This window comes from Schistocerca gregaria, chromosome 2 (genome assembly GCF_023897955.1).
Source record: "Schistocerca gregaria isolate iqSchGreg1 chromosome 2, iqSchGreg1.2, whole genome shotgun sequence".
Classification (NCBI taxonomy): domain Eukaryota; kingdom Metazoa; phylum Arthropoda; class Insecta; order Orthoptera; family Acrididae; genus Schistocerca; species Schistocerca gregaria.
The window spans coordinates 262,865,015-262,886,846 of NC_064921.1; the positions used below are offsets into that span (position 1 = coordinate 262,865,015).

Sequence of the window (21,832 nt, forward strand, 5' to 3'; positions counted from 1 at the left end):
GTGTGAAATCTTATGGGACTTAACTGCTAAGGTCATCAGTCCCTAAGCTTACACACTACTTAACCTAAACTATCCTAAGGACAAACACGCACACCCATGCCCGAGGGAGGACTCGAACCTCCACCGGGACAAGCCGCACAGTCCATGACTGCAACGCCCTAGACCACTCGGCTAATCCCGCACGGCGATCACGAGCATTCCTTTGCTGCTTAGCGGAAGAGCATTTTAGTGAAAAGAACACGATACGCTGTCAGGCTTCGTCTACATTCTGTTTCAATGCAGCACTGTTTGCCGTTTGGCTTGTATCTACACTGAAGCGCCAAAGAAACTGTTATAGGTATGCGTAATCAAATATGGAGATATGCAAACAGGCAGAATACGGCGCTGGGGTCGGCAACGCCTATATAAGACAACAAGTGTCTGATGCAGTTGTTAGACCGGTTCCTGCTGCTACAATGGCTGTTATCAAGATTTAAGTGAGTCTGAACTTGTGTTGTATGCGGCACACGACCAATGGGACACAGCATCTCCGAGGTAGCGATGAAGTGGGGATTTGGCCGTACGACCATTTCACGAGCGTACCGTGAATATGAGGAAACCGGTAAAACATCAAATCTCCGACATCGCTGCTGCCGGAAAAAGATCGTGCAAGAACGGGACCAATGTCGACTGAAGAGAATGTTGCCTGGTCGGACGAGTCTGGTTTCAGATAGTATCGAACGGATGGACGTGTACGGGTATGGAGAGAACCTCGTGAATCCACGGACCCTGCATGTCAGCAGGGAACTGTTCAAGCTGGTGGAGGCTCTATAATGGTGTGGAACGTGTCCAGTTGTAGTGATGTGGGACTCCTGATACGTCTAAATTCGGTGCTGACAGGTGACACGAACGTATGCATCCTGTCTGATCACCTGCATCCATTCATGTCCATTGTGGATTCCGACGGACTTGCGCAATTCCAGCAGGTCAATGCAACACTCCAGAAATCCAGAATTGCTACAGAGTGGATCCAGAAACACTATTCTGAGTTTAAATATTTCCGCTGGCCACCAAAGTCCCCAGACGTGAACATTATTGAGCATATCTGAGATGCCTTGCAACGTACTGTTCAGAAGATATCTCCAGACCCCTCGTACTCTTACGGATTTATGGACTGCCCTGCATGCTTCATAGTGTCATTTCCCTCCAGCACCACTTCAGACATTAGCCGAGTCCATGCCACATCTTGCTGCGGAACTTCGGCGCGCTCGCAAGGACTCTACACGATATCAGACAGGTGTACCAGTTTCTTTGGCTCTTCAGTGTACTATCAGCGTGAGAGGTGCTTCTAAAGTCGGTCGTGCTAGAAGGGCTGCATATGCTATAATTTTCTTAGCTACTTCGAACGTGTTATCCATTGACTCTGGTCACTGCTTGACATTTTATCTTTAACCTTAGGACCAACTAAAACTGAGATAAGAGGCTCTTGGACTTCTGCTGGATGAGGTAGGTGACATAGATAAAAGTTAATAACTCGCAGGAATCTTCGCAGTCTATTAGCCTTTTCTGACCGTGGGATGCTTAACAAAAAATAGCTTCGACTAGCTGCAGTAATGGCAGTGATCCGCATGATAATACGAGGTGGCCTAAAATGGTAATCTCTGCCTGGCCTCATTACCCTCTATTTGTCAAGGCACTTTACCTCAAACTGGTGCTGTTTGTGTTCCTCTGCGGTTTCTGAAAAAAATGATAGATACGCAAAGCAATAATGCAATCCTTATAAAACTAAATCTATAAACATTTGCCATGTCAGGGCAGCATTTCTCAATACGAACATCATACACAGGCTATCAGATACGATAAACGGCGCTATAATGTCCTTTTTCGGAATGTCTCTTTCAGCTACATCAATCTGTGTGTGTTCTATTGCGCGATTAGTACACTAAAGACTCTTCCCAACATAATGCAAAATTATGATCCCTCAATAGAGGATCAGAGTAGCGCCCAAGTAGCGTTCTATCATTCAGCGCACGGTAATCACCACGTGGTCAACATGCACCGTTCTTCTTTGGTTCTACATGTAGGCGTGACTACGAAGTTGGGCGAATGATGCCTTTATTCAAAACAGTCTTAAATTCCTCCTTGGAAACGGTGTATCGATTAGGGACAAGACGTCTGGGCCTTCATGAAGTCAGTGGGCCTGTAATAGTTTTGATGTAACGTGTAGTGTTGTGACATACCTTTCGTGGGGCCCAAGGAGGCATCGTGATACCAGAAAACTACTCTAGAAGTTTAGCGTACCCATTGCCCTTTGGCGCAATGTACTCTCGCGCTACATTGTAATCCATAGACAGATAGCCCGCTGACGTCGCCTATTGCAAGAGCTTTGGTGACGTCTGGCAGCAGACGATAATGCGCTAAAAAATTGGCTCCGATTATTTGTTCATTCCACGCCAAGGCAGGTCCTACTCGCTGTGCTGAGTTGCATACGTCGAGATAGTTAAATTATTATCCGCGTATACACAAAAGGAGGTGGCCGGTCGGTATTTGTGTAACCGGGCCCACGGCAAAATACGTAGGTCAGGACCGCAGACCACCAAAAACTTGGGTCCTGTCTTGCGGCCTGTGATGGAGAGGCGCAAGAACGACGACTGCATATTTGGAGCAATTAGTTGCTCCTGTCGTTTACTACTGGGGAAGACACACAGCAAATTTCACTTGTGTGCCCGGTCTCCGAACTTCTTGTACCAACACAGGTGTGCTTGGGGTGAATTGTTGGCTACTGCGAGATTCGCAGGGGAACGACTTCTCGATCTTCCGGGGAACCATCCTCTACCAATCCGGTCAGAGAGCAGTTCGCCCATCTACTTAAACAGTGAGTAGACTATGTTCATGAGACTGTCACAGTCCGATCGTGTGACCACCGACGTACTATTAAACGTCATCATTGCTCCAGGACAAGAGATCGGTGCTGTCACGTCCTGATCCGCAGAGGAAAAAATTCTTTCAGGCCACCGCCTCACCACCTGCGTTCAGTGAGCGCTAGCACGCAAAGACGCTTCTACAGCAATGATCAGATGTGGTACCAACAAAAAAAAATGGCTCTGAGCACCATGGGACTTAACATCTTAGATCATCAGTCCCCTACAACTTAGAACTTCTTAAACCTAACTATCCTCAGGACGTCACACACATCCATGCCCGAGGCAGGCTCCAAGTAAGCTAGATTAGGGTTTTACGTTCTCTCGACGACAGGATCATTAGAAATGGAATAAAACTTTGTACTGGACAAAGGTGGGGAAAGAAATCAGTTGTGCCTTTTCAAATTATCCGTACTTAAGCGATGAATAGAAATCGCGGGAGACCTAAATCTAGACTCCACAGGGGTATTATTCACTGTCCTCCAGAATGCGAATCCAGTCAGCAAAGCGCCTCCAATAATCGAGATTGAAGCCCTGCTATTTGTCACTGCCTGGTGAGTGGAGTGTCTGGCATCGCCTGCTGAAACCGCATTTACGGGTACACTGGCAGATTTACAATCGGTTCAATTCTCGTTGATCAATTTCTCCTCAGCCTGAAAAACTGTAGGTACACTATTACCTATATATATTGCTTGTTCACGACATAACGAACCACATTTAGAAGTGTAAGCTACGTGGACCTGTTACAAATTCTTAACTAGGTCCTACGATGTCATCTGTCAACTACGATGTTTAGTAATCTCTTGCTCGATTGAAGAATAAGTTGTTTTAGTCTCGACGGATAGTGTTCTGATGTTACGTCTATGTGGCGTACAGAGACCCCAGTCAAGATCTCTGACTTTCGCAGGCAGTGTCTTACTGCTCAGACGTGCATTTCATCTTCTCCGTGTCTTCAGAACTTTGTTGTGAGTCAATGGAGTCAGCACGCACGAGGAGACTGGATTCAGCCAATAATGTTCAAGTCTGGGATTTTGGTGACCAGTGGAAGTGTTTAAGCTCAGAAGAATGTTCCTGGAGCCACTGTGTGGCGATTCTGGAAGTGTGGGGTGTCGCATTATCATGCTGGAATTGCCCAAGTCCATTGGAATGCAAATTTGGCATGACTGGATGCAGGTGATCAGACAAGATGCTTACGTATGTGTCACCTGTCAAAGTCGTATCTAGACGTATCAGAAGTCCCACATGACTACAACTTCAAACACCCCACACCATTACAGAGCCTCCACCAGCTTGAACAGTCACCTGCTGATATGCAGGGTCCATGGATTCATAAGGCTGTCTCCGTACCCGTACACGTCCGCTCGATACAATTTGAAATGACACTCGTCCGACGAGGTAACATGTTTCCAGTCACCAACAGTCCAATGTCGGTATTCATGGGCCCAGGCGAGGCGTAAAGCTTTGTTGTGTGCTGTCGTCAAGGTTTCACGAGTGCGCCTTCGGCTCCTAAAGCCAATATCGATGATGTTTCGTTGGACAGTTGGCATGCTGACACTTGTTGATGGCCCAGCATTCAAATCTGCGACAGTTTTCGGAAGGCTTGCGCTTGTGTCACGTTGACGCGTTCTCTTCAGTGTTCGTTGGTCCCGTTCTTGCTGGATCTTCTTCCGGCTGCAGCGATGTCGGAGATATGATGTTTTACCGGATTCCTGATATTCACGGCACACTCGTGAAATGGTTGCAGGGTAAATCCCCACTTCATCGCTACCTCGGAGATGCTGTGTCGCATCGCTCGTGCGCCGACTATAACACCACGTTCAAATTCACTAAAATCTTAATAACCTACCATTGTAGCGGCAGCAACAGATCTAACAACCGCACCAGACAAGTGTTGGCTTAAATAGGCGTTGCTGACAGTAGCACCGTATTCTGTTTCCACAACTCTGTATTTGAATATGCATGGCTGTACCAGTTTCTTTGGCGCTTCAGTGTATTTGTTCTTATGTCTGAGGACAAAGGACAACAGAAGTGGCTTGATGAAAAACAGAATCTGACCATGCAGAGACGACGCTAAAATCTGAACAAAACAATCACTTGCGTTGTCGACCACAAAGCGTATGTGGTGGAGACTACAGTCAACACGATTTCCACACTATTTTCTATACGTTAGTGTTGTGCTGAACAAGTGCAAGACGGTCCTGTTTTATTGCTGCTTCTAACTTAACTGTGTAGACGCTATTACACGCCAGTTTCATTAAAAACACATTTGTCATTGGCCGAACCAGGATTTTTCTTTTTCTTTTACTAAAAAATACCTATTTGCCCGTTTTGGGGTCACTACCTGATGCCTGCTCTTGTAGGTGAGAAAATATGTGGTTTGAACGTTATACAGTCTACTGATTTTTTCACAATGAGTTAACGTTTATAGCAATATTTATCTATGGGGTGATATTCCGGCGCAGGCAGACACATGGCCTGAAGAAGGTACAGATAATTTGCGGACAAAAATATGTCTTCCAGTTGTTTGTGACGTTAGCGGTTTATCAACAATCAACGTTGAAGTTCTTTCTTAACACGAACAATAGAAGTCACCTGTCCCTATGATAGGCAGCCTCGAACGGTTGTTGTATGAAACACCCGCACGGAATATTCCCTGATGTAGAGACACATTTCGTTACATGAGCCTTGAAATGAAAAATACATCATCAGGCACAGATTTTGTTTCAGTTTGACGATAAGCCATGAAAGTACTGTCAACTGATGAATGATATGGTAAATATGAGACTGCATCTAGGCATTCTAAACGCCTTTAAATACCTGTTCATTCTCTTTCAAGTACAAAGTAGTGTGCAAGATGCCATTGTATTCAAACCCTGTTCATTTTATGAGGTGCAGAATCATACACGGGAGAGATGGGCACACTCCAAACTGACTGTGGAGGTGTGACACCGTGAGATCTGGTACCTTGGAACCATTTTAATTCTGTTTGTGGTTGATGGACAGCTCCAATATTTCCACCCACATCAGAATTTTAACTGACCTGTTCACATTCAACCAAAAATAGATGTGTGTGTAATGTAACGAAACTAACGTTAAGAACTGTTTTACTTTGAGAAATGAAATAAAGGTCATATACTGTAGCTATAAGTAAGATCCGCCAGGTTAGCCGAGCGCGCTAACGCGCTGCTTCCTGGACTCGGGTACGCGCCGGCCCCGGATACAATCCGTCCGTCGGATTAAGGACGAGGGCCGGTGTGCCGGCCAGCTGGATGTGGGTTTTAGGTGGTTTTCCACATCCCCCTAGGTGATACGGGGCTGGTACCCACATCCCGCCACAATTACACGGCTCGCTGACATCTGAACACTTTCGCACTATTCCATGGATTATACCAGTCGCAGACAGTTGGGGTGCACTCATTCCTTCCCAGGGGGTACGGGGTGGCGGCAGGAAGGGCATCCGGCCACCCTTTCAACTAACATTGCCACATCCGATTAACCACGCCGATCCTGCGTATCTGGGGGAAAATGGCACAAGCAAAAGAAAGAAAAGAACTGTAGCTGTAAGTAAAACAGTATCTATGGAGACTGTTTTTGAATTTGTGGAAATGAAATGTTGCTCTGAGACTGGCTAGAGGTAATGTCCGGTAATCTCTGCATCAAAGTAGACTGGATGCTTAGTTAGGGGCGGTGTCAAGGGGTGGGGGGCGGCTATGGGGGCTATAGCCCTCCCCCCGTGGAATATCATATTAAACTGGATAAAATGACTTCAGAAATCAGAGAACATATTATTCCAAGAGATTCAATAATTTTTTAATGATTGTGTAGCGATATAGCTTGCAATGTATTCAAACACATTTTAACAAAAGAATAAGAACGGCAAATAGCTTACTGCCTAAACCAATAAATGTCATTTAACTTAAAATAGGCTTCTTATTATTTATTAATACACATATTTTACTCTGAACTCCAAAACAGTTGCCAAAAAATACTTTAAGCAACACCAAATTTTACCAGTTTGTCTGTAGAGGACCTCAACTCTTCTTTTGTTAAGCCATATTCCATTCCTCCAAACCCCCTCCTGCAGCTGCTACGGTCGCAGGTTGGAATCCTGCCTCGGGCATGGATGTGTCTGTTGTCCTTAGGTTAGTTAGGTTTAAGTAGTTCTAAGTTCTAGGGGACTGATGACCTCAGAAGTTAAGTCCCATAGAACTCAGAGCCATTTGAATCATTTAGAAGCATTTTCAAAGCGGCTAAGTTTGCTAACTGTTCGCAATCCGCCGTGATTAAAGTACACTGTACATGGCAAAGTGCTGCTGTCTAAAATCGGCGCTAAGACAACTGTGGCACAACACGGTCCATAACTAGCAGGAGTGTACGACGGCTGCAGAAATGTGCACGGACGTATGAACGTGCAACTGTTGGGCAACTGAGCGCCCAGATGAACCACGGGGCTACCAACAGTGTCTCGTCAACGACTGTTCAGCGAACTTTGCTGCGTATGGGGCTTTGCGAAGGGGTACGTGGGTCATACACCTACGGTGGCAGACGAAGACTGGGATTTGCACTCCAATATCGCAATTCCACGTCCGCTGAGTGGCAACAAGTGGCCTTTTCATATGAATCGCTTTTTATGCTCCATCGAGCAGACTGATGTTGGTGTGTACGGCGTGAAATGGCTGAAAGCAAACATCATGTAACAATCGTCGTAAGGGTCCAAACTGGAGGAGGGAGCGATATGGGCTAGGGAATGTTTTCAAGGCATTTCCTGTGTGGCCTCGTCATTCTGGAAGGCACCATGGATATAAGTATAGACCTATCTTTTGGGGACCATGTCAACTCCCAAATGCAGTTTGTTTTTCCTCGGCACCAACACGTTCAAAAATGGCTCTGAGCACTATGGGACTTAACATCTCAGCTCATCAGTCCCCTAGAACTTAGAACTACTTAAACCTAACTAACCTAAGGACGGCACACACATCCATGCCCGAGGCAGGATTCGAACCTGCGACCGTAGCGGTCTCACCAACAGGTCATTGCAGGGTCTTACACAACTCGCAGTGTACGTGTGTGGTTCTAAGACCACCAAGATCATTTTACCTTTCTCCCTTGGCCACTGGACTCCCCTCATTTAAACCCAGTCGAGAATCTGTGTGGCTAGCTGGAGTGGGCTATTCGCACTATGGGGCGCAACCAGCCACAGCACTGGAGTTGTCATGGCTTCACGTCCCTGTCGGTACATTCCAGAACCTCTTCCTGCACGTCTTGCAGCTATCCGAGCTGCGAAAATTGGCTGTTCACACATTTGGCAGATCGTTGCATAAATTACATCGCATCATTTGTTGACTGTAGTAAATATATGTTGTAGTGCACAACATTTATTTATATCTGGTTTATCTCTTAGATGAAAAGCATCCTCACCCGTGAATAGCAGAGGAGGAGGTGGAAGAGGAGAAACGCGAGAAAATGGTACTTAAAGAACAGCAGAAAGACAAGGAGCAGGTCGTAAGAAAAAGGAGAAACTCGAAGACGCAGAAAGTAGACGGAAGGAAGATGTGGATGATGTGCAAAAAGTTGCTCATATACTAAGTTGTACACTAGTTAAGTAGTCACTAAAGAAAGATAATAATATACAGTGGCCCATCAAATTAACTGCTTTTTAAGTGAGACCAATGTTTCTGTTTGTGAAGAAAATCGAAATAAAACAGAAAATACAAAGTAATATCAAAGGGGTTAGATCAAGAAACGAGTATTCTATAACTGAAAGTCAATTTGTCTGATGGCGACTGGAGCATTTTTTTTCAACAAAAATTAGTTACTGGCATTACAGATGTACAGATGTGAATAGTCATCACTAACATATGTAGAATTAGAAAGAAATTTCTGAAATAACCCAATAATTACAGGAGAGTCAAATGATTTCGCTCAAGCTGGGAGAAGCCAGTGTCATAATAGCCAATGGTGGGCGGAATTTAGATTTGAAGTGCGTGAAGGAGTGACTATAAAGTTCACTGGATTTGATCCCCATGGGAAGAACCATCGTGTACCGAACTGTTTTTATGAACTTCTCAGGGGAAATTATCATCAATTGAATGAAAAAAGAACTTCCCGTTTTGGCGTGTTGCAGTGGGGATCAATAAATATTAAAAGACTTACTACTTTCACCTCGAGCGAGAATTTATAGTCAACTTCTCGTCGGCGGATGAACAATATAATTTTAGATTACAGTTCAACAACATTTGAGATTACAATCATTCGTTCCAAATTTGTATAGTGAATCATGGGGCGCAAATAGGAATTCCAAAGAATGGAACATAAATCAAGCAAACCATCCGTGTGTAAGGATTAACGAAGCTCACTTGTTTGAGGTCTTAATTATTCGATTGCCTTGTGTGGCTAGGAAAAACTTAATTGGCAAATTCTGGGACAATATCCAAGAATGAGTAAAAAGTTTAGTCAGATTGTCTATACATGTCTCAAGGGAATTCTGTTAGTAAATAAAAACCAAATTCTGTAAACAGGAGGCAAATGATACGAAATGAGAAGGGAAACAGGATACATTAGGTGAATTTTGGACGGGTTGTGCATAAATATGTTAACAATCTTAGATGATGCAGGCGAGATTGTCAGCCACAAAACCAAAGATACGTGCGACAGGACAGTCCACTTTCGTGAAAAAACAGGGTTAATGCCTAAACTGGGGAGGACGTTGAAGAGGTGCCATACCCCAGTAGAATGGGACGCAGTAGTAGTTTACCATATCGAAAGTGGTCTAAATTTCCAATTTTACAAGTACTGCAGATGAAGAAGAGACCTTAACTTAAGAGGAGTGCAAAGAACGACAAGTATGCAATTTCGTATTTGTTCGATACCAAAGATGACAGGACTAAGAGACGAACTAATGGAGGAGAAGGAAATGAAAAACGTAATTCAGACTAGGGCTACAGTGAAGGGTAGAAGACAAGAAGCATCCAGTATTGTGTTTATCGACTCTAAACAGATGTTAGTTTCATTAGTAAGAATTTATGGCAGTCAATAATGGAAAAATAGGAGAAGGTTACGATCCCAGTAAAGGGAATAACATAATTAATTGACAGTGTGGATAGAAATATATATGGGCTAGCCCACACGAATTTCCGAACAGAGTACATGGATTTCCAAGTGTGTTCTCACAACTAGATGTAAATATTTGACGTGGTTTAGACTCCCTGTGAAATAATGAAGTGAGTATGCCTATTGTGAAATGAAAGAAGAGTATAAAATATGGGAGACGAAGAACGGGAATAAAATTTAGTAGTGAGCCTGGGGAACTTCTTGAGTTGCTGCTTCCACACATATAATCATATAGTATCTAACCTTAATACAAACATTTTTTACAATCACTTGAAAGTGTCTACATCACTTTGAATAATCCTGTATGTATAATTAACACATAAATGAATAGTTTCATAAATGCAAAAAATTACAATGTACACTATGTGAATAAAAGTATTCGAACACCTGGCTGAAAAAGACTTACAGGTTCGTGGCGCCCTTGATCGCAAATAGTGTCTGGATAATTACGCCGACCTATGTGGCCGAGCGGTTCTAGGCGCTTCAGTCTGGAACCGCACGACCGCTACGGTCGCAGCTTCGAATCCTGCCTCGGACATGGATATGTGTGATGTCCTTAGGTTAGATAGGTTTAAGTAATTCTAAATATAGGGGACTGATGACCTCAGAAGTTAAGTCCCATAGTGCTCAAAGCCATTTGAGACATTCGGGTAATTACAGCGGAACTTAGTTATGATGACACTAACATAGTGGTGGACGGAAGATATAGAGGAGAAATTTATAGAGTCCCAAAATTCACAAGATAGTTAGAGGAAGCTGTTGTAGGGGAAGGAGTAGAAGATTAGGTTACAGGACAATATGGGCTTGGTAGTAGGAATGAGAGGGGAGAAAGACGTATTAACTTCTGCAAGAAATTTCAGCTAGTAATAGCGAATACTATGTTCAAGAATTACAAGAGGAGGAGGTGCACTTGAAAAAAGCGGGGAAATACGGAAGATCATGGTCAAGCAGAGACTCCGATATCAAATATTTGTCTGTAAGGTGCGCCCAGCAGCAGATATAAACACACGTCGCTGTTTAGTAACGATGAAGAGTAGGATGAAGTTCAAAGACACTAGTCACGAAGAATCAATGCGAAAAGATGTTAAGGAATGAAGCGATACGCGTGAAGTTGGTGGATATAGATACTGCGATAATGAATAGCTTAATAGGCAGTTCAGTTGAAGAGAAATGGACATCTCGAAAAAGAGCAATCACAAAAGTTGGAAAGAAAAGCATAGGTACCAGCAAGGTAAGTGCAAAGAAAACATGGGTAATAGAAGAAACACTTCAGTTTATCGACGAAAGAAGGAAGAACAAAAGTGTTCAATGAAATTGAGGAATGAAGAAATATAAGTCCCTTAGGAATGAAATAAATAGGAAATACAGGGAGGCTGTCTAAATGGGTTCATGAAAAATGTGATGAAATCGAAAAAGAAATGTTTGTCGGAAGGACCAAGTCAGCACACAGAAAAAGCAAAACAACCTTCGGTGAAATTAAAAGCAAGGGTGGTAACATCAAGAATGCAAAGTGAATTCCGCTGTTAAATGCAGAGGAGAGAGTAGATAGGTGGAAAGAGTACACTGAAGGCAGCTATTAGTGGGAGAATTTGCATAATGTGATAGAAGAGGAAACAGGAGTCGATATAGCAGAAATAGGGGATACAGTATTAGACTCGGAAATTAAGAGAGGTTTTGAAAACTTAAGATCAAATAAGGCGGAAGGGACAGATAACATTAGAGCAGAATTTCTAAAATCAAGAGGGGAAGTGGCAACAAAACGAATGTGAATACATTAGGGTATGGGATGTATGAGACTGGAGATATACCATCAGACTTTCGGGAGGATATCACGCACATAATTCTGAAGATAGTCAGATCCGACAAGTGCGAGAACTATCTCACAATCAGATTAACAGCTCATGCATACAAGTTGCTGACAGGAATAATATACAGAAGAGCAGAAAATAAAACTGAGGATCTGGTAGTTGACGATATCTTTCAGTTTAGGAAAGGAAAGGCATCAGAGAGGCGCTCCTGACGTTGCAGTTGATAATGTAAGCAAAACTGAAGAAAAATCAAGATACCTTCGCAAGATCTGTCGACCTGGAAAAGGCACTCGGATGTGTAAAATGGTGAAAGATGTTCGAAATTCTAAAAAGAATAGGGGCAAGCTAGAGAGAAAGACAGGTATTACACAATACATGCAAGAACCAAGAGGTGACAACAAAACTGGCAGACAAAAACCGAAGTACTCGGAGCAAAAAGGATGCAAGACAGGGTTGTTGTCTTTCACCCCTAGTGTTTAATCTTTACCTCGAAGAAGCTATGATGGAAATAAAAGAAAGGTTCAAGAGTGAGATTAAAATTCAAGGTGAAAGCATATCACAGATACGAGCGAGGTGGCGCAGTGGTTAGCACACTGGACTCGCATTCGGGAGGACGACGGTTCAATCCCGCGTCCGGCCATCCTGATCTAGGTTTTCCGTGATTTTTCCTAATCGCTCCAGGCAAATGCCGGAATGGTTCCTTTGAAAGGGCATGGCCGACTTGCTTCCTCGTCCTTCCCTAATCCGATGAGACCGATGACCTCGCAGTTTGGTCTCTTCCCCCAAACATCCCAACAACCTACACTCCTGGAAATGGAAAAAAGAACACATTGCCACCGGTGTGTCAGACCCACCATACTTGCTCCGGACACTGCGAGAGGGCTGTACAAGCAATGATCACACGCACGGCACAGCGGACACACCAGGAACCGCGGTGTTGGCCGTCGAATGGCGCTAGCTGCGCAGCATTTGTGCACCGCCGCCGTCAGTGTCAGCCAGTTTGCCGTGGCATACGGAGCTCCATCGCAGTCTTTAACACTGGTAGCATGCCGCGACAGCGTGGACGTGAACCGTATGTGCAGTTGACGGACTTTGAGCGAGCGCGTATAGTGGGCATGCGGGAGGCCGGGTGGACGTACCGCCGAATTGCTCAAAACGTGGGGCGTGAGGTCTCCACAGTACATCGATGTTTTCGCCAGTGGTCGGCGGAAGGTGCACGTGCCCGTCGACCTGGGACCGGACCACAGCGACGCACGGATGCACACCAAGACCGTAGGATCCTACGCAGTGCCGTAGGCGACCGGACCGCCACTTCCCAGCAAATTAGGGACACTGTTGCTCCTGGGGTATCGGCGAGGACCATTCGCAACCGTCTCCATGAAGCTGGGCTACGGTCCCGCACACCGTTAGGCCGTCTTCCGCTCACGCCCCAACATCGTGCAGCCCGCCTCCAGTGGTGTCGCGACAGGCGTGAATGGAGGGACGAATGGAGACGTGTCGTCTTCAGCGATGAGAGTCGCTTCTGCCTTGGTGCCAATGATGGTCGTATGCGTGTTTGGCGCCATGCAGGTGAGCGCCACAATCAGGACTGCATATGACCGAGGCACACAGGGCCAACACCCGGCATCATGGTGTGGGGAGCGATCTCCTACACTGGCCGTACACCTCTGGTGATCGTCGAGGGGACAGTGAATAGTGCACGGTACATCCAAACCGTCATCGAACCCATCGTTCTACCATTCCTAGACCGGCAGGGAACTTGCTGTTCCAACAGGACAATGCACGTCCTCATGTATCCCGTGCCACCCAACATGCTCTAGAAGGTGTAAGTTAACTACCCTGGCCAGCAAGATCTCCGGATCTGTCCCCCATTGAGCATGTTTGGGACTGGATGAAGCGTCGTCTCACGCGGTCTGCACGTCCAGCACGAACGCTGGTCCAACTGAGGCGCCAGGTGGAAATGGCATGGAAAGCCGTTCCGCAGGACTACTTCCAGCATCTCTACGATCGTCTCCATGGGAGAATAGCAGCCTGCATTGCTGCGAAAGGTGGATATACACTGTACTAGTGCCAGCATTGTGCATGCTCTGTTGCCTGTGTCTATGTGCCTGTGGTTCTGTCAGTGTGATCATGTGATGTATCTGACCCCAGGAATGTGTCAATAAAGTTTCCCCTTCCTGGGACAATGAATTCACGGTGTTCTTATTTCAGTTTCCAGGAGTGTATATCACAGATAAGATTCGCTGATGACATAGCTGTCCCAGTGAAAGTGAAGAATAGTGAGAAGTATCAGGAATGAGAACAGCGAGAAACTTAACATCAGGATTGGTGATCACGAAGTAGATGAGGTTAAGGAATTCTACTACGTAGGCTGTAAAATAACCCATGGCAGACGGAACAAGGGCATAAAAAGCAGACTAGCACTGGCAAAAAGGGGCATTCCTGGCCGAGGGACGTCTGCTACTATCAAATATACGCCTTAATTTAAGGAAGAAATTTCTGAGACTGTACCTTCGGAGTACTGCATTGTATGGTAGTGAAACATGCACTGTGGGAAAGCCAGACAAAAAGGGAATCGAAGCATTTGAGATGTGGTGCTACAGGAGAATGTTGAAAATTATGTGGACTGCTAAAGTAAGGAATCAGAAGGATCTGAAAGGAATCGGCGAGGAAAGGATATAAGGGAAACACTGACAAGAAGCAGGAATAAATTATAAATGGTTCAAATGGCTCTGAGCACTATGGGACTTAACATCTGAGGTCATCAGTCCCCTAGAACTTAGAACTACTTAAACCAAACTAACCTAAGGACATCACACACATCCATGCCCGAGGCTGGATTCGAACCTGCGATCGTAGCGGTCGCGCGGTTCCAGACTGAAGCGCCCAGAACCGCTCGGCCACGACGGCCGGCGGAATAAGATAGTAGGACATATGTTAAGACAATAGGAAATGATTTCCATGAGACTGGAGGGAGCTGTAGAGGGGAAAAACTGAAGGGGAAGACAGAGACTGGAATACGTCTAGCAAATAATTGAGGATTTGTTTTCCATTAGAGAGACAAAAAGATGAAGCTGCTTCAGCGGCTACTGCATCAGTATCGACATGTGTCCTCGAGAGGTCAATAGTTGTTAGTTATTAGTAGCCACAGTTTAGTGGCGCCAGGGTACAATATGTGTGCACTGAGGGGTTTAGTGTTAGTGTTTCATTTGTCGCGTTCACTGGCGTTCAAATGGCACTCGGGAGGCCAGCCTGTGCACCTTCTGTTTCGACTCTGAAAGCAGTAACTGTGCTAAGTTTAGAGATGAACTGTGTTTGCAACGTTCATTCTAGGCTAAAACCATGTTCCCCGACGAGTATGTACTCCTTCTGAATATCTTCAGTCATTCAAACTGAGTGACATTGTGAGCTAGCGTGAAAGTGGACGGGTGTATCCACGGATTGTTGAACGTGATGGTTGCTGTGTACCAGTAATGTGTCGCTGATTTCAGTGGTGGTGTGTGGAAAATTTCTTCACATGCAGACCAGGTTCAGACATATGCCAAGATCGACGCACCATGCGAGCGCAGCGCGGCATTAGCTGAGTGGTCTAGGTCGCTACAGTCATGGACTGCGCGGCTGGTCCCGGCGGAGGTTCGAGTCCTCCCTCGGGCATGGGTGTGTGTGTTTGTCCTTAGGATAATTTAGGTTAAGTAGTGTGTAAGCTTAGGGACTGATGATCTTAGCAGTTAAGTCCCAGAAGATTTCACACGCACTGTGCGAGCAGCAGTGGCCGACTGAACATCATCCAGGGACGAAGTCTGAGCACATGTTGCATTTGGTGTATCGTCATGATCGCCGGAAACTGTGTGATTGCAGTAGGACTGAGATCACATGTTCCTCAGGCCAGGCTACCACTATCACCACAACACCACCAAATATAGCGTCTCTGGTATCATGAAAGAGTTGATTGAAAAGTGGAATGGCGCTCTGTTGTCTTCAGCAACGAGAGTAGGTTCTGTCTGTATGTGAGTACTGGACAAACGCGTGTTGCGACATGTCTATTCCAGAATGCATTCGCCCACGACACACAGGTCCCAGCCCACGTTTCATGGCATGAGGGGGGCCATCAGTTACAACTCACGGTCACGTTTAGTGTTTCTGCTGGTCAAAGAAACCAGTGTCCACTACATTACTGAGTCTGTTATCCTCATGCTACAGCCATTTCTTCGACAGGAAGGTGATATACTTTTGCCGGCAGGACAAAGCACTTCTCCATTCATCTGCTGCCATGCAACCTCCTCTTCCTGGTGTATAACAGCTGCCCTGATCAAGAAGATGTCTCGCCTATTGAACATTTATGGGACATGATTTCATGATTCAATGGGAACTCACTCGTTTCCCAGAGCCTGCAAGAACCATTACTGAATCGCAGCAAAAGACGCAAGATGCTTGGCCCAGTCTATCACAGGAAACCGCTTGGCACCTTTATGGTCGTTTGCATTAAGAATACACAACAGCATTGCCACCAGAGGTGGATACGTTGTGTAATGATGAGACTGCTTGTGAACTTTTTAGTGTAACACTTGCGTCTCATTTGCTCTGATTTTATCACATCCTCCTTTTACACGTCATTTCGTCTTCTATAAAATGACTTTGCCCTTTAGGGCTCTCATTTCTTTTCTAGTAGTGTGCATACGTAAACTGAAATGAAATAAAAGGCGAACTTTTTCTAATTAGTAACCTTGAGTATTGGAGAGATTATTGAAGACAAGATATATCAAACGCTAGAGTGGAATATTACTGAAAGGCGACTGTTTATTTAACAACCCAGCGGTTCTTGTAAGAAAGCCCAGTGACGATGTTTATTTAGTGCTAGAGAGAACGACTCTGAATCACTAAAGTGAGTCAGAGAGAGATATCCTACTCAACACCAAAGCGTGATATATTTTAGCTGTATGTACTATACTGCTTTCTACTGGCAGGTTCCACTTGCCTAAGACTCATAGAAGTGTAAAGTGGTCCTGTTTAATGGTAAAAGTTATAAATCTAAAGTTTTACCTTCCAGGCCCAACATTTATCACGCTAAATTTATCAGAGTACTTGACACAACTTTAGGTGAGGAGGTACAGTCAAAGTTGGTATTATACACTGAAGAGCCAAAGAAACTGGTACACCTGCCTAATATCGTGTAGGGCCCCGCGAGCACGCAGAAATGCCGTAATACGATGTGGCATGGACTCGACTAATGTATGAAATAGTGCTAGAGGGAACTGACACCATCAATCTTGCAGGGCTGTCCATAAATCTCTAAGAGTATGAGGGCGTGGAGAACTCTTCTGAACAGCACGTAGCAAGGCACCCCAGTTTTGCTAAATAATATTCATGTCTGGAGAGTTTGGGACTAGCGAAAGTGTTTAAACACAGAAGAGTAGCAATTCTGGACGTTTGGGGTGTCACATTGTCGTGTTGAAATTGTCCAAGTCCAGCGGAATGCACAATGGACGTGAATGGATACAGGTGATCAGAAAGGATGCTTGCGTACGTGTCACATGTCAGAGTCGTATATAGACATATCAGTGGTACCATATCACTCCAACTGCACACGCCCCACGCCATTAAAGAGGCTCCACCAGCTTGAACAGTCCCCTGCTGATATGCTGGATCCATGGATTTATAAGGTTGTCTCCATACCCATTCACGTCCATCTTCTCGATACAACTGTAACCGAGACTGGTCTGACCAGGCAACATCTTTCCAGTCATCAACAGTCTAATGTCGGTACTGACGAGCTCAGACGAGGCGTAAATCTTTGTGTTGTGCAGTCATCAAGGGTGCAACAGTGGGCCGTCGGCTCTGGAAGCCCATATCGATGATGTTTCGTTCGATGGTTTGCACTCTGACACTTGTTGATGGCACAGCAATGTAATCTGCAGTATTTTACGGAAAGGTCGCGCTTCTGTCACGTTGGACGCTTCTCTTCAGTCGTCGTTGGTCCCGGTCTTGCAGTATCTTTCTCCAGCCGCAGCGATGTCGGAAATTTGATGTCTTACCGGATTTCTGATAATCACACTATATTCGTGAAATGTTCGAATGGGAAAATCCCCACATCATCGCTACCTTGGAGATGCTGTGCCCCTATCGCTCGTACACAGACTATAACACCACGTTCAAACTCACTTAAATCTTGATAACCTGCCATTGTAGCAGCAGTAACCGATCTAACAACTACGTCAGACTCTTGTTCTCTTATATAGGCGTTGCTGACCGCAGTGCCGTATTCTGCCTGTTTACATATCCCTGTATTTAAATGCGCATAAATACGCTTGCCTGTATCAGTTTCTTAGGCACCTCAGTGTATGTGGGTGGTATTTTGATTGACACAAAAACAGGCGAATTTTCGTTGTGTTGAATTAATATTTATGGGCCACTTAATCAGTAATGATGGTATTAGCCTGAATCCTAAAAAAATAGATGCTGTCATGAAATGTGCACAATCTAGGCATAGAAAACATTTAAATTATTTCCCAAGCTGGTCAGATTTTGTGTACCAATGAATCAACTACTGAAATATGTTTAGAAATGGAAATAGACTGAAGAGTGTAAGGAGTAATTCTAGACAATAAAATAAATGATTTGAGACTCGAACATTTTGGCCAACCTGAATTCACCAAGGGATTACAAACAGTAACAGGTGCCTTGGGATATGGGACTGAACCTGAGGATATCAGCTTGAAAAGGTTGAAAATCCAGTAGATGGACATAATAGCATTCACTAATCGTTTGGTCTAGCATTGTGAATGTACCTATTTGCTGACAGAAAAAGAAATGTTCACAATGACCTGAGTTTTGAAGAAATTCCAAATTTGTTAGTTAGACACTAAATGGTAGTTCACTCAGACTATAGTCATGCACAGCCCATTACAAAATAGTTGCTTAACTTATGAATGTAATTGTTACAACAGTTTAACATTCACATGGTACATACAAGTAGTGAAATCTATAAAGTAGCTTATACATTATTTAAATTGCCTACAGAGACAGAAAGTAGTACTAATGTTTCGATACATGAAATTTGGGTATAGTTTTCTGAAAGTAGTTGAGTAAATCAAAGAACTGAAAGAACTGGTGCTTAAAATTAAAGAAAAACGGGGGGTTGGCGCACAGGTTAGAATAACTGTTTGTAGAAGTTTCTGGCAAGCACTGGAATCTGGTTTCTGAAAGAAATGTTTGCGGTGAATGAGCCTGTACTGTTCACTACAAGAAATCACTGAATATCTTATATAATACTCTTATATAAGGTATACACATTGAGTTTGTGTACGTACTGAATAGTCATTATGGGTCAAAGGAATATATGAGTCACTTAACATAAGTATTACTACTTTTGAGGCTTTCATTGTTTGACAAGTGAGAAAGGTTTGTAATTTATGTTAGAAGGATAAATGTAATAGTCATTGGGTAAAATTCACTCAATAAGCAGATGCACCTAAAAAAATCTGGTGTTCTTTGCTTTAGAGTTATATGGTCTGGTGCACAATAGATATTTTCAGGATGCAAGACACATTCAAAGTTACTGATACTGTATTTTGTAGTTAAAGCAACAAGTGAAATCGTAATAAACATCCTTCAGAATGAGTCTTTCCACAGGTGTGGAAACCATAAAGTTACTAGCAAAAATTTTCAAACTCTTCTCAAGACGCTAGGTGTAAGTCATGTATTAATTTCAAAGTTTCACCCTAAAGGTAACCCATCAGCCTGTGTCACAAAAGTGACTGAAATGTTCTTTTGTATATAAACTATAAGAGAGGTAATGCAAGCAGATTTCAGTACAACATGCAAACACCATTAACTTTCCGATGTTATCATGCTGCTTAATAACATTTCACAGTTAGTTTCACATTCTCCTTCTTTAAATGAAGTCCAACTCTGGGAATCAAACCTGTTAAACATGCTTCCTCTAAGAATGTTATGTAGTATGTTGTGTATATACAGTGTCCTAGTGATCATTATTTATTTTTTGTTGGAGTACTACTTCCATAATTATAATAGATCATTGTACATTCTAATTTACAACCTGAGCTGTTAATTACTGATCTATAATATATTCTTTTCTGTGTTGCTTGTTCACTATGTACTCTATGGTGTACTCTTTCTAGAGCATATCTAATATTTATCTGCTTGTGTTATGTACAATGAAGGTATAGTGTTAAACGATGCTGCTTAAATGCTCTTCAGTCAAAAAAACAAGATTGAGGCATGTAATAATTAAAGAGAAATTGTTATGTTATAACACTGATGTTTGGACATACTGAATGATAAAAGTACTGATATGTGACCATTTTAGGTGCTGTTCCAGAAATGTTCTGGCATCAGAGCAATATCAGAACTATAGTGCACCCAACAAGGCAGTATGTTCTAAGTCAAATGTGGACAAGCCTGTCAGCCAGCTAATCATCTGGGATATATCTACGCCTATGTAGAGCACTCAATAATTTACAGCACTTTCTTTCTCACTTCCTGTATATTTATTACCCTAGCTACTTCCCTTGTGTTCATCTAATCTTAAGAGGAAAATGTCTCTCCTCTTAGTTAAGGAGAACAACTAAACATTGTGTTCAACATCAAGGTCATTACAAACGAATCTCATATCGGTTGGTCAAGGTATGTTAGCAATGTTGCCTGAACTGATTCAAGGAAATAACAGAAAATGAAAACAGGATGGCCATGCAGAAATATGAGCATGTGGAAAGCTGAGTGACATTCTTTCCAAATGTGAGACCACCTTGGTCAGTCATTTGGTTGCTGTGAATTCAAGCCCTTACTATTATGTCTTTTAGTTCTTCTTGTGCAGAATTGTGCCCTGTGCTTGCTGCTTCTATTCCAGGCAACTTTTCAGCTTTGCCTGGCACATGCTCAAGAAAGGTTTATTGCTTGCTAGATATGGTCTGAATAATATTCTGAAGCAGCAGTCACTAAGGTGACTATTACGAAAGAATGGTTGACAGAAAAGTGCTCTTCATGAACTTCAGCCAACTTTTCTCGTACATTTTTGTTTTTGTCTTCAGTGATGTGCCAGTAGTAGTGTCGAACACTTAAGTATAATTTCCCCTATGATTTACCATTTAATTGAGGTTTGCTAAGATTTGTAGTGCATGTTTGTGACAGTTTGTACGCTAGCATCATGTGTCTCCCTAAACAGACATTTCAAAATTAGTTTGAAAAGCATGTGAAAGAAAACTAAAATTGTTGTTGTTCCTTCAGTAGCAGTGTCACATTTCATGTTCTTTGTACTGTGCTATGTAAACTTTATCCATTGGTTAGCATACAAATAGTGCTCATATACAAGTAAGATGGGTTTCGAAAATGTTTTCCCTTCTTAGCAACATCTCAAAGAGAGTGTTTTATTCTGTTGGAAAAGATCCTTATTCTTTGGTGTATTTTCGTATATAAAATTATTAAGTTAAATACATATACACACAAATCTGTGCTCAGTACTCTTTTTTTGTAGCCCCAGTGTCCGTATATAGACACCTTATATGTATGCATTATGTATCAGTCTTTACACTTCGTAAATCAAGTCGACTTATCAAATACCACTGTGATACAGTACTTCTGTGGAAAAATTATTTACCTTGAAAGAAACAGTGTATTACGTGCTGTGTTATCTACATTAATACACTGAATTTTTAAGTATACAAAATGCATCCACAACACAGGTACATAACTTATTTCATTGTGTTTCTTTATCTTTATTTTTGTTTCAGTAGCAATTTTTCAGATTTTCAATCTGTCCTCAAAATTATTTCAGTTGCTTGACCTACAATGTACTCCAAACTGATTAATTTTGTATGTTAGGTTCTTTGTTATCTGCATTAATACATTGAACATGCAACACTGGTATAAAGAAAACATGTATTACTAAATTAAAAACGTTGTATACTTTCTAAACACAATTTTTTGTGTTTGATTGATTCATCACTATTGACATTTTTACCTTCCATCTCTCAAATCCTTCTTAAGACAACTGTAGGG

The 21,832-nt window shown here is 43.3% G+C and overlaps 1 protein-coding gene across 1 annotated transcript in view; it reads right to left on the reverse strand.

Moving 5' to 3' along the window:
- LOC126336836 (matrix metalloproteinase-24) overlaps positions 1-21,832 on the reverse strand; it is a 169,298-nt gene that overhangs the window by 14,420 nt on the left and 133,046 nt on the right. The window lies entirely within an intron of this gene.